This window comes from Geotrypetes seraphini, chromosome 9 (assembly GCF_902459505.1).
Source record: "Geotrypetes seraphini chromosome 9, aGeoSer1.1, whole genome shotgun sequence".
Taxonomy (NCBI): Eukaryota; Metazoa; Chordata; class Amphibia; order Gymnophiona; family Dermophiidae; genus Geotrypetes; species Geotrypetes seraphini.
In genome coordinates, this window is record NC_047092.1 from 118,036,507 (window position 1) to 118,049,944 (window position 13,438).

At 46.5% G+C, this 13,438-nt stretch overlaps 1 protein-coding gene across 5 annotated transcripts in view; it reads right to left on the reverse strand.

Moving 5' to 3' along the window:
• CROCC2 (ciliary rootlet coiled-coil, rootletin family member 2) overlaps window positions 1–13,438 on the reverse strand; it is a 993,480-nt gene that overhangs the window by 264,879 nt on the left and 715,163 nt on the right. The gene's annotated exons all lie outside the window — the stretch shown is intronic.

Below are 13,438 nucleotides of genomic sequence, written 5' to 3' on the forward strand. Positions count from 1 at the left end.
TCCATACTATCTTGAATGTAGAAATCACCCCTGTCCATTCCTCTCCCCTCCAAAGCTATATAAATATTATTAGAAAGAATGTCTTATGTTTTTTGTGCACCCTCACTTTGAAATGATATGCATGAGGCTGCCAGAGATCCCAGATTGGTCTGAAGGATCCACCCTATAACTGGATAACTTGATAGGTCTCATGCTGTTTCTTCACTAGGGTAGAGAGGGGAAGATGGATGGTGGAGGAGGGATGGACTTGGGAGAGATTATGGAGAGGGGAGATAGAGTTGGGGGAGATTATGGAGAGGGGAGTTGGAGTTGGGAGCGATCATGGAGAGGAGAGAAGGGGGAGGGAGAGGGGAGATGGGGAAGGATGGAAGAAATAATGGATCTAAAAACAGGAGATAGGGATATGATGGACAATGGGATTTAATGAGGGAAGGAACAGAAAGGGAGATAAGTTGGACACAAGGGATGGTGTGTGTGTGTAGGGGGGGATAGAGATACTGGATAGTGTGGTAAGCAGACTGTGCCTGCTAGGAATGGCCCTAGAGCAGTGCACAATTCAGATTTAGGCTACACACATTCTCCTTCATTTAAAACCCAATTGCAGTCAGGGGATGAGTTTCCGGCTGTGACCTGTAGAGGGAGCAGGAGGGAAGAACTGCAGGATTCCCATCCCCCACACAAGCCTAAGGTAATTAACAAGAAATTACTTCCTGCTGAAGGTTTGGGGCGGGGCTGCAGACTGCTTAACTTGAAGTCTCAATACCTTGAGAGTCAGAAGCAGCAGACACTGGGAGAGGACAGGTTCCTGCGCTCAGGGCTGAGAGCTCTGAATGCTTGCCAAACTCCAGAAGCCATGGAGCTGACAGAGGCTGGAGAGGACATGTCTCCTAAGCTGCTGGAAGACACCCAGGATATGGAAGTGGAATCCATTGTTGAATTGCCTGGGGAAGTTATGGAAATATGCTGTGTGGAAGGCAAGTGACTAACCATTGCATGTTTTCTTGAAAGTTCATTTTTTTGTTGATTGCTTGACTGTGTTGGCTAGTTTAAAGCCAGCTGAAGAACAGAAGAGAGATGATCTTTTGAACTTTATGCAAGACTGTAATGTTGAAGCTTGTTTTTCTTTTTGGGAAGTTTTGGATCTTTCTCTGGTGGGGGAAAGTAAACTGTTCCCAGTCCCAGACAGAGGGGTTAGTCCCGTGTCATTGTGGTGGGATAGAGGGCCAATTTCGTATGGCAGTTTAACACCACACGGTACACTCTGTCTGGCCAGCACTCAGATGCTGGAGGAGCCAGGGAAATTACACTGACTCATTTTGGAACTAAGATATCTCTGAAGAGTGTATTTTGAGTTTTTTTCTTTGCTAATTGCTGATGAACTTTGAATTTAGGAACTGTGGCAACTTATTTAATTTGCCTTATGGACAGTGAGTCTGACTTGTAAATAAGAAACATCCTGACAAAGTTTTGATCTTTATTTTTACTTTAAGAATTAAACCTGAAGTTATTCTGAACTGAACTTACCTGGTGTGGTGGTGTCCTTTGCTAAACGCCATTTTCTTTTCCTTGTGCTGCCCGCAGCGGCTCACAAGAAGATTTTTCTTGTACCGGTGGCCCAAGACACCTTGCCCTGAGGCTGCCGGTTACAAAGATTGGTATCAGGAGTGGGATTTTTTATTTTTTACTGCCTAACAAGGGAGATTGTTAAAGAGGACATTAAACCAGGAACTAAAGTTTACTAAGTGCAGTGCTTGCCGCTGTGTGTGTTGATTTTTTTTTTTCATTATTGGAGTCTTCTTCTGTGGACTGTTGCTGACCCCTTGAAGCACGCTGTAAGAGATTGGGACTGCCGGAAATCGTGGAAGCGGAATCAAGAACCAGAACCGGAGGGAGCCCAGCAGTGTTCCAGAGGAGCCGAGCCTGTTATCAATCCCAAACGCTAAGACTCATCAGTTTGTCCGGTAAGAGTACCTTGGGGACAGCTGATAGAGGATTCTGGGGTTGATAGTGTGGCTAGGAGGCGGGAGCTGGGGGCTAGCTCTCTGGGGTGTGCTGAAGAAAAAAAAAAAAAATCCGCACTTGGGTTCCGTTATTTTTGTTTGCTTTCCAGGTAGCAGCATGGATTTGCAGCAGTTGTTCACCCTGTTGGCGTCAGAACAGCAGAAGCAGACAGAAGATTTAAAAGTCGTGCTCCAGGCAAACCAGGACCTCTGGCGGGCGAGTCAGGTGGAGTCCGGAAGGAGACACGAGGAGCTGGTACAAGTCATGGGGGACCAGACCAGGACATTCACCCAGTTTCTTCAAGGGACAGTGCCTGGAGGTTCCAGCGCAGGAGTACCAGCAACTACAGGAGTTCCGGTAGGGCTGAACCATTTTACTAACATGCAGCTTTGTAAAATGGGACCTACAGATGCTCCAGATGACTTTTTAATGGCATTTGAAAGAATGGCAGTAGCGGCTGGTTGGCCGGAGCAACAATGGGCAAGGAGGCTGATTCCGTGCCTCGCTGGAGGTGCATTGGCGGCATATCAGACTCTCAGCCCTGAGTTAGCTAATAACTACCGAGCCATTAAAAACCATGTCCTCGATTACTTAGGGTACACAAGGGAACATTACCGTCAGGAGTTCAGGGGTGCCCAGTTGAGGGACAAAGAGAGGCCCAAAGCACTCCTTCATAGGCTTAGGAAGTTAGTGGAGAGGTGGCTACAGCACTGTCTCTCGGACCCACAGGCCATGCTCGCTGAAATTCTATTGGAGCAGTTTTTGGAGGCTCTTCCGAAGAACCTCAGAGCCTGGATTCAGAGACAGGGAAGTCGTCCACTAGGACAAGTGATAGAGCTTGCTGAAGCTTATATTGATTCCTCTACTTCCATAGGACCTGAAGGGAGCACTCATGGGGGTAACTTTAACTATAAGGGACCCACAACTCCGACGGGAGGTGGCCGCAGATCCCAGGAGAATATTCCCAAGCCTATAAAGGGGGCTTTAGATTCAGAAACACCTGGGAAGAAACCCGTATCTGGTTGGAGGGGTGGCAAGCCGGGTCATGGACAGAGCAAGGGTGAGAAAAGAATGAATTTGCTAGGGATACAATCCCCCACTGAAATGGCTAAAGGGGGGTATCAGGTGCCTGTGCAGATTAATGGACACTCTATTGTGGCTTTTCTGGATAGTGGTGCCTCTCAATCCATGATAAAAGAACAGGTTTGGGACACTATTCATGATCAGAGAGAAGAGACCAGTCTAGAGGGTCCTAAGGTCTCTATTAGATGCATCCATGGGGACGTCCATGACTATGTGACCCACTGGATGCGAGTGCAGTATGGAGACAGTGAGGAGAAGCTGTTAATCGCTGTGGTTCCTAGGGCACCCTATGAGATGATCTTAGGTAGAGATTGGAAAGGTTGGCCAATAGAGTGGAACCCCGAGCAAGCTCTGGTTAATACACGTGCCCAATGTCAGAAAAAGGAAACCCCTGGAGAGACCCTGGGGGATACCTTCCCATTTCAGGGGGAACTTTTTCAGAAAGGGAAGGAAAAAGAACCGCGTCCCTCCAAAGCACAGGTGAAACGCCAGAAATGGCAGAGGAGACAAACCCTTGGCCGTGCTGCTCAGCAGCAGGAAGTTCCCTCTATTCCTGAAAGGGTACTAGAGACCTTCCCCACCTTTCAGGCGGAGCAAAAAGCTGACCCATCCCTACGGTCTGCATGGCAACAGGTGGGGACTTCTTATAAAGGGCCGTTTAGTATGAAAGTTAAACGGGGGCTATTATACCGGATTAACACCATGGGGGGACAAGATGACAAGGTCGAACAGTTGGTAGTACCACAAGGTTTTAGGTCTCTGATTCTACAAATGGCACATGATCATCCTTTGGCAGGGCATAAGGGAGTGGAGGCCACGGAAACCCAGATCTTGCAGAGATTTTTTTGGCCTGGGTTACGCCAGGAGTTAACACAGTTCTGTGCCTCTTGCCCTACCTGCCAGAAGCTAGCTACACAAAAACCCCGTAGAGTTCCATTGATTCCCATTCCTTGGGTGGAGGAACCCTTAGGTAGATGGGCTATGGATATTGTGGGGCCATTGCAGAAAACGCCCCGGGGTTACCAGTATATACTGGTGGTGATGGATATTGCCACCAGGTTCCCGTGGGCTTTCCCTTTGAGGAAAACCTCCACTCAGAACATTACTAAGGAGCTGGTCAGTTTATTCTGTTCCGTGGGGTTCCCGAGGGAGGTTCTCACAGACCAGGGGAGTAATTTTATTTCCCGGGAGATGGAGGCCTTCTGGCAGAGGTTTGGAATAAGGCATATAAAAACCGCAGCCTACCACCCTCAAGGAAATGGATTAGTGGAGAGATTTAATCAGTCCCTTAAGCTGATGCTCAAGAAGGTAGCACGGCAGGAGCTGACTGATTGGGACTTGATGATACCGTGGGTGTTATACGCTAGTCGGGAAAAAGTCCAGGTTTCGTTGGGTATTAGCCCCTATGAAATGCTATTTGGGCGGAAACCCAGGGGCTTATTGGATATTTTGAAAGATAAGTGGGACCCTCCTTCTGAGTGTCGGACTAATATAATATCCTACCTGGGCGATCTCAAGCAAAGATTCAAGAAGTTGGTAGAAAAGGGTAAAGCTCAGATGGAGAAAAGCCAAGTGAAGCAAAAAACTTATTATGATCAAAAAGCCCAAGATAGACAGTTGCAGGTGGGAGAACAGGTCCTTGTCTTAATTCCCACGGACCCCCATAAGTTTCTTGCTCAGTGGAAAGGTCCAGTCACCATCATACAGCAAGTAAATGAGGTGGATTATAAGGTCAAGGATGCTAAGGGGAGGGAACAAATTTACCACGTAAACCTCCTCAAACCGTGGAGAGAGCGTCAGACCTTAGCCCTCATCGCTCAACGTTGTGAGGAGGATGAATTCGGACCACAGGTCAGAGAGTTTAATCCGACGGAGCAGGTTAACATGGGGGAAGAACTTACTCCTTTGCAGAAAAAGGGAGTAGAAGGGCTATTGGAGGAGTTTGGGGATGTTTTCTCACCCATCCCGGGTAATACTACTCTGGTAAGCCATGATATTCAGACCCTTCCAGGACAGGTTGTAAGGGTTAAGCCCTATCGGCTGTCCGAGGAGAAGAGGGTTCTAGTTCAGGATTTGGTTGAAGAGATGTTAGCCCTGGGGGTCATCGAACCTTCCCAGAGTCCGTGGGCAAGTCCTATCGTGATTGTGCCCAAGGCAGATGGGTCACCTAGGTTCTGCATCGACTTCCGCCAATTGAATGCTATCTCACAGTTTGATGCTTTTCCGATGCCTAGGGTGGAGGAATTGCTGGATAGGTTGGGAACAGGCGCAGTATCTTACCACCCTAGATCTCACAAAAGGGTATTGGCAGATCCCCTTGACACCCACTGCTAGACCTAAGACTGCTTTTGGTTCCCCTTTAGGCTTGTTCCAATTTACCAAAATGCCCTTCGGCTTGCATGGGGCTGCCGCTTCATGCCAACGCTTGATGGATCAAGTCCTAAGGGGGCACCAGGAGTATGCATCCGCCTATTTGGATGATATTGTCATTCATTCCCAAACTTGGGCCCAACATATGGAGCAAGTGCGGGCAGTCTTACAGGCATTAAGGGAGGCAGGTCTAACAATCAACCCCAAGAAATGCTGCGTGGGGGAGAAAGAAGTCAAGTATCTAGGATACTTGATAGGAGGGGGGGTGGTCAAGCCCTTAGTAGATAAAATCCAGTGTATTCGAGAGTACCCTGAACCTGAATCCAAGAAGCAATTACGGGGATTCTTGGGGTTGGTGGGGTACTATCGACGATTTATTCCTCATTTTGCCACCCGTGCGGCCCCTTTGACAGAGATGCTTAAGAAGAATAGGCCTGACAAATTACGTTGGGACCCCGAGGGTAGGAAGGCACTGGGAGATCTCAAGACCTGTCTGTGCTCTAAACCGGTGTTGGCATCAGTGAATTTCCAACGTCCATTTGTCTTACAGACAGATGCCTCACAAACTGGTTTAGGCGCAGTCCTGAGTCAAGAGGTAGAGGGGCTAGAACACCCAGTTCTTTATCTCAGTAGAAAGTTGCACGATAATGAAAAGCATTATGCAACGGTAGAACTGGAGTGTCTAGCTGCCAAATGGGCCATGCAGAGCCTAGAACACTACCTGGAAGGACGAGAGTTTACATTGGTCACTGATCACGCTGCGTTGAGCTGGCTAAATTCTATGAGGAATAACAATGCCCGACTCACCAGGTGGTACCTGGCCCTGCAAACTTTCCGGTATAAAACGATACACAGGCCTGGTCGTCTGCATACTAATGCTGACGCTTTATCCCGTATTGGGGAAAAAGACCCGGAGAGGCCTAGATCCATCCCTAGCAGTCAGTTAAGGGGAGGGGTATGTGGTAAGCAGACTGTGCCTGCTAGGAATGGCCCTAGAGCAGTGCACAATTCAGATTTAGGCTACACACATTCTCCTTCATTTAAAACCCAATTGCAGTCAGGGGATGAGTTTCCGGCTGTGACCTGTAGAGGGAGCAGGAGGGAAGAACTGCAGGATTCCCATCCCCCACACAAGCCTAAGGTAATTAACAAGAAATTACTTCCTGCTGAAGGTTTGGGGCGGGGCTGCAGACTGCTTAACTTGAAGTCTCAATACCTTGAGAGTCAGAAGCAGCAGACACTGGGAGAGGACAGGTTCCTGCGCTCAGGGCTGAGAGCTCTGAATGCTTGCCAAACTCCAGAAGCCATGGAGCTGACAGAGGCTGGAGAGGACATGTCTCCTAAGCTGCTGGAAGACACCCAGGATATGGAAGTGGAATCCATTGTTGAATTGCCTGGGGAAGTTATGGAAATATGCTGTGTGGAAGGCAAGTGACTAACCATTGCATGTTTTCTTGAAAGTTCATTTTTTTGTTGATTGCTTGACTGTGTTGGCTAGTTTAAAGCCAGCTGAAGAACAGAAGAGAGATGATCTTTTGAACTTTATGCAAGACTGTAATGTTGAAGCTTGTTTTTCTTTTTGGGAAGTTTTGGATCTTTCTCTGGTGGGGGAAAGTAAACTGTTCCCAGTCCCAGACAGAGGGGTTAGTCCCGTGTCATTGTGGTGGGATAGAGGGCCAATTTCGTATGGCAGTTTAACACCACACGGTACACTCTGTCTGGCCAGCACTCAGATGCTGGAGGAGCCAGGGAAATTACACTGACTCATTTTGGAACTAAGATATCTCTGAAGAGTGTATTTTGAGTTTTTTTCTTTGCTAATTGCTGATGAACTTTGAATTTAGGAACTGTGGCAACTTATTTAATTTGCCTTATGGACAGTGAGTCTGACTTGTAAATAAGAAACATCCTGACAAAGTTTTGATCTTTATTTTTACTTTAAGAATTAAACCTGAAGTTATTCTGAACTGAACTTACCTGGTGTGGTGGTGTCCTTTGCTAAACGCCATTTTCTTTTCCTTGTGCTGCCCGCAGCGGCTCACAAGAAGATTTTTCTTGTACCGGTGGCCCAAGACACCTTGCCCTGAGGCTGCCGGTTACAATAGGAGGGTAGGTGGGAAGAGAATGGGAGATAAGGTGAACCATGGGGTGGCGGGCAAGGAGGGAGAGATGTAGGATGAAAGGGTAGTTAAGAAAAGGAGATGGTGGATCTGGGGATGGTGGAGTCCATCGCTGCAGCTGCGGGGATAGAGACAAAAAAGGAAAGATGCCAAACCTCTGGGGGAGGGAAGGAAAACAGAAGGGGAGAACAGAGATGGAAGATGGATGATTAGCACGGAGAAAGAAGGAGACCCTGGCAAGCGCGTTATCAGAAGACAACCAGAGCATGGGACCAACATGATTTGAATAATGACTAGACAAAATAAGGTAGAAAAAATAATTTTACTTTCTGTTTTGAGACTACAATATGTCAGATTTGAAATGTGTATCCTGCTAGAGCTGGTGTTAGATCGCGAACGTGAGCTAGGATTTAACAGAGAGAGGAAAAGTCTTTTTTGTTTATTTTGTTTACACCACAGCGCCAGTGGGGGTAGGAGAGGGGGTGAAGAGGCTATAAAAGGGGTGAAGAGGATATAAAATAAACCCACCATAATGTTTGAAAAAAAACCACTCAATTGGGCAGGAAAATTGAATTGAATCGAATTGAAAAATCGATTCAATATGCTGAATCGAATCAAAATATTTTTCCATAATCGGGCAGCACTAGTAATTAAAGAATAGAGGTTAGGTGCATTACTGATCATTTACATGCCTAAATGACAATATTCTATAACTTTTAAGCAAGGAAATAGTGACCTATGATCGATTTTCAAAGGATTGTGTTCATGAAGGGGCTAGCTAAACTAAATGTGGATAAAGTGATGGGGCCGGATGGAGTGCATCCAAGCGTACTGAAGGAACTTAGGTAAGTTCTGGTGGCTCTGCTTGCTGACATTTTCAACACTTCTCTAGAACAAGGAGTGGTACAGGAGGCCTGGAGAAGGACAAATGTGGTCCCTCTCCTCAAAAGTGGAAGTAAGGAAGAAGTAGGGAAAAATAAGCTGATAAATCTGACTTCTGTGGTAAGTAAATTAATGGAAATGCTTTTAAAACAGAGAACAGTGATGTTTCTGGAATCTAGTGGATTACAGGACCAACATGGATCAATTTCTTTGGGTGACCAGAGAATTGGATAGAGGGAGTGCGCTACATGCGGTGTATTTAGATTTTAGTGAAGCCTTCAAAATTGTTCCACACAGGCGTCTAATTAATAAGCTGAGTGCCCTCGGTGTGCACTTCAAAGTGACGGACTGGGTCAGGAACTGGTTGAATGGAAGGCGACAGAGGGTAGTAGTCAATGGAGATCACTCTGAGGAAAGGGATGTTACCAATGGTGTGCCTCAAGGTTCAGTTCTTTTTAACATTTTTGTAAGCAATATTGCTGAAGGGCTGTCAGGCAAGATTTGTCTCTTTGTAGATGATACCAAAATATGCAATAGAGTAGACACCCCTGACAGTGTGAATAATATGAGGAAGGACTTAGCAAAGCTTGAAGAATGGTCTGAAATTTGGAAGCTAGGATTTAATGCTAAGAAGTGCAAGGTCATGCATTTGGGCTGCAAAACCCTGAGGGAACAGTACAGTTTAGGGGGATGTGATGGGATATCCATCCTGTCATAAGAAGTGAGGCATCCCTAGGAAAAATCATTTAGGATAAACCCCTTTGCAAAGGCAACTTGAGTCTGAGGCTAGGTCTTGATAGGTCCCTGTTATTATTAGGGTGAGAGTCTAACGCTCTGCCAGCAAGTAGTAGCAAGTCAGGAAAGCTACGTGGGAGGTAGCAGGAGTATCTTATCCCATACTAAGGACTTGATCTAATTCCCTGAAACCTAGAATTACTAGAGTAATTTCTACTTCTGAATGAAGAGGAGCTACTTTGCATAGTAATTTGCACATGGAGAGGACTGCTGATTGAAAGGATATCTTTTGTGCCCTTTTGGGAACTTTTGGAACTTGGACACTTAATAAATTTTGAAGTAACCTTTAGGACAAGGGTTGCCCAACCTTTGGCTTCCCTGGGCTGCATTGGCCGAAAAATTTTTTTCTGAGGCCGCACAAACACTAACACTAGCCGATGAGCAAAAAAAAAAGGTTGAGTAGGTCCCAAATCTGTAATCACTAATATAGAAGATATATATATCTAATAATAACCCTTCATTAAAGGGACACTGTGGAGAGGAACCCAAAAAAGCAGTAATACTTATCCTGACTGAGTGATCCCTCCATGTGCACCGCTGACAGTGGGAGCAGCCACAGGCTTCCGCATCCCCACTCTGATGAGCAGGGATGCGCGTTCCTGGTTCTCCCATTCACTTCTATTATAGCTAAGGTGAGCCTCTTTAGAGGTGAGCCTCATAAGAGCTGAATCAGCTGTCAGGAGCGCACGTGGAGAATCGTTTAATCAGGGTAAATATTACTGCTTTTTTGGGCCTCCCACTTTGAGCTTAGGCTCCCTCAAAATGAACATCTCCCCTGTTGTAGCTAGTAGGGACCCCAAGCCTCACCAACTGACAGCCACCTCCTCCCCCTCTAACTTCCCAAGTTCTGCAGCTGGCAGCAATATTGCAGAGCTGCTGTCTTCCCTCCTCCCTTGGCTTTCATGCATGCATGAAAGCAGGGGCAGCTTGAGGATATTGCCATTGGCTGCAAAGCTTGGAGATTTTGAGTTGCCAGACTGGAGGAAGATCTCTTCAGTTGGCAGAGCTTGGGAATCCCCACTAGCTCAAGTATTTATAAATTGCACTCAGGCAGGGAGAAACTTTGGTGCCCATCCACTAATTTTGGGCTCATCCCTCCCCCAAATCAGCTGTATATGACTAAGCCACTGAATACAAAAATAATTGTGATGCACATATCCCAAAGCTAACATATTCCAGTTAATAAATTCAAAATAAAACCATTTTTTCTACCTTGTTGACTGGATGTTTTGTTATTCCATCATCTTGGTCCCAGTTTCTCTTTCTGTTTTTTCTCTATCTTCAACTAATTCTCTTTCCGGTGTCTGCTGTCCATTTTTTTCTCCTCTTCTCTCGTTCCATTTCCTGTCTCCAATGTATTGATTTTTCCTTTTCAGCTTTCTTAACTTTTTCTTTTCTTTTTTGCCTCTGTCCACTCAAATCTTGCCTTCTTTCTCACCCTCTTTCTTTTTAAATGTTCAGCTTCCTCTTAATTCTCCATCTTCTCTCAGTTCCTAACTCTCCCATTTCCCATCTCACTCCTTTCCCAGCCTCCTATTTCCTGCTGTCTATTCTTCATTACCACACTTCTACCACTGTACTCACTGCTCTCTCACTCATCTTGTCATCTCCCTTTTGACCTCATCCACATGGCTTACCACTTTAAGAATCCCCCTCCATCTCTCCTCTGGTCAGGCTATAATTCCCTGTCCTTTTCTTTCCATCTCCTAGCATCTTTTTATCCCAGCTCTCTTCCCTCCTGCCATCCATGGTCCAACATTTTGCTCCCTCTCTTTTCTGTTTTTCTTCTTTCCTCCCCCCCCCTTGATGCTGAACAATGAAATGGAGGGGGAAAAAAGAGAGGTGCTGCATCTCTCTGCCTTCCATCCACAGGCCTAATATTTCTCCCTCCCTCCCTTCCATCCCCAAATCCAACTTCTCTCCCTTTCTCTTTCCAACTGCCCTCATCCTATCTCTCCCCCTGCCTGCCTGCCTTCCCCAGGTCCACCATTTCTCCCTTTCTCTTCCCAACAGTTCTCCCTTCAAGTATCTTTTTCCCTCTTTCTCCACACCACCCCAGGTCCAACTTTTCTCCCTTCAGACTATTGCCCACCATCTCTCCGTCCCGTTTCTGGCCATCATCTCTCTGTCATCTGTTTCTGGCCCTATAAGCTCTCTCCCCACATCCAATCTAGCACTTATTTTAATACCCTCCCCCTCTGTACTTAAAAAAAGTCCAGGAGGCTTCCTCGGTCCAGTATGTTTTTCCCCTTCTCTCTCCCCAATTGTACCATCTCTTTCCCTCTCTAAGACACCCAATTCTCCCTTTCTATTATCTCCCTCACCTCTGCATCTCTTTTCTTTACTCCCTCCATTCTTCCATCTTATGCTCTCCTCTATCTTTCCCTTCATTCTGTCTCCTTCACTACTGCTCCCAGCCCTCTCTGCCTTCTCCTGAAGGGCTACTGCTGCTGGTGTCTGTAACTCCTAGTTCCTCAGCCCGTTGAAGTTTTTGTTTTTTTTAATCATTCTTTATTTAAACACAGATAGAAAACAAGAAAAACACAAGGATCCCAATTTCCTGAAAAGTAACAACCAAACAACAATGTCCCACCAAGCACAAGAACTGTGTTGAACATTTTTAAGAAAAACAAAACAGAACCCCCCTTCCCCACCCCCACCCCCCGAGAGACAGCTCAATGACCTCCTCCCCGGTACCTTCCCCAACCACCTAGAAGACCAAGTGGAGTCCCCAACTCCTTATATCCAAGCCACAGCCCATCCACCCAGGAATCAAATCACCGCACCCCTCCCCCCATCACCCCTCAGTTCTAGCACAATCCATTCCCTCCACTGCGAGAAATCGACCCCACACCTCCTCAAATTGCTGCCAGCGCCGAATTAGTAAAACAGAAAGTCTATAACGCTCACAGACCCAGCCCAATTTCTCTCTCATCATCGGCAGGGTAGGCACCGTTGAGCTCTTCCAATGAAGGGCTATCACCATCCAGGCAGCCGTGAAGGCCAAACAGGCCAACCTGTCCTGCGTGTCCTCCACCCCCCCCCCAGGCAGCACCCCCAACAATGCTTGAATGTGTTTACCGTCTTGCCGGGTGCCTCGGTGATACGGTGTTTTCTGTCTTGCAAGCACCCTTCTCCATCTTCCTGCAGCGTTCGCTGAAAGCCACGGCAGCGGCTTCCATGTGCCTCCTGTGGCTGATCTGGAAGCGTTCCCTCTGACATTGTGACGTCAGAGGGAACACTTCTGGGTCAGCCACAAGAGGCACATAGGATCTGCTAGCAGTGGCTTTCAGCAAACGATGCAGGAAGATGGAGGAGGGCGCCAGCAAGACAGAAAACACCACATCACCCTCGAGCGTGAGCGGGAACGCACAAAATACTTCTTGGGGTTGTGGGTTGGACACCCCTGCTTTAGGACATAAGAAGAATCTCCATTTAAGGGTTTTTGATGTTCCCCTATCTTGAGTGGAAAAGGGCTCCTGAAGAAAGACCTTTGACTGTTTTGCCCCTTTTATTTTGAGACTGATCTCTGAGTATTTCCTTATATTTCTGGTTCTTGCAGGTGACCCTTGAGGGGAGGAATGCTGGTCTCTAGTCTAATCCTGAGACAGCAACCATAGCTGAAGGTGGCTGCAGAGACTAGAAATAACCTGAGACAACTACAGCAACAGAATCAGAGTGACCAGTTTAGGTCACAGGAGTGAAAGATTTTTGTGCATAAAAGAGAAGCAGGACTTGGGTGTGATGATCTTAAGGTGACCAAACAGATTGAAAAGGCAATGATGAAAGCTAGAAGGATGCTAGGGTGCAAAGGGAGAGGTATGACATGACCATTAGGAAAAAAGGAGGTATTGATGCCACTGTATAAGTCTCTGGTGAGACCTAATTTAGAATATCGTGTGCAATTCTGGAGACTGCACCTTCAAAAAGATGTAAAAAGGATGGAGTCGGTTCAGGGGAAGGCTACAAAAATTGTCAGTGATCTTCATCATACGGCATATAGGGACAGACTTAAAGATCTCAATATGTATACATGGAGGAAAGGTGGGAGAGGGGAAATATGATATAGACATTTAAGTACCTATGTGGCATAATGCGTATGAGACAAGTCTCTTTCATTTGAAAGGAAGGTCTAGAAAGAGAGGGTTTAGGATGAAGTTAAGAGGTGATAGGCTCAGGAGTAATCT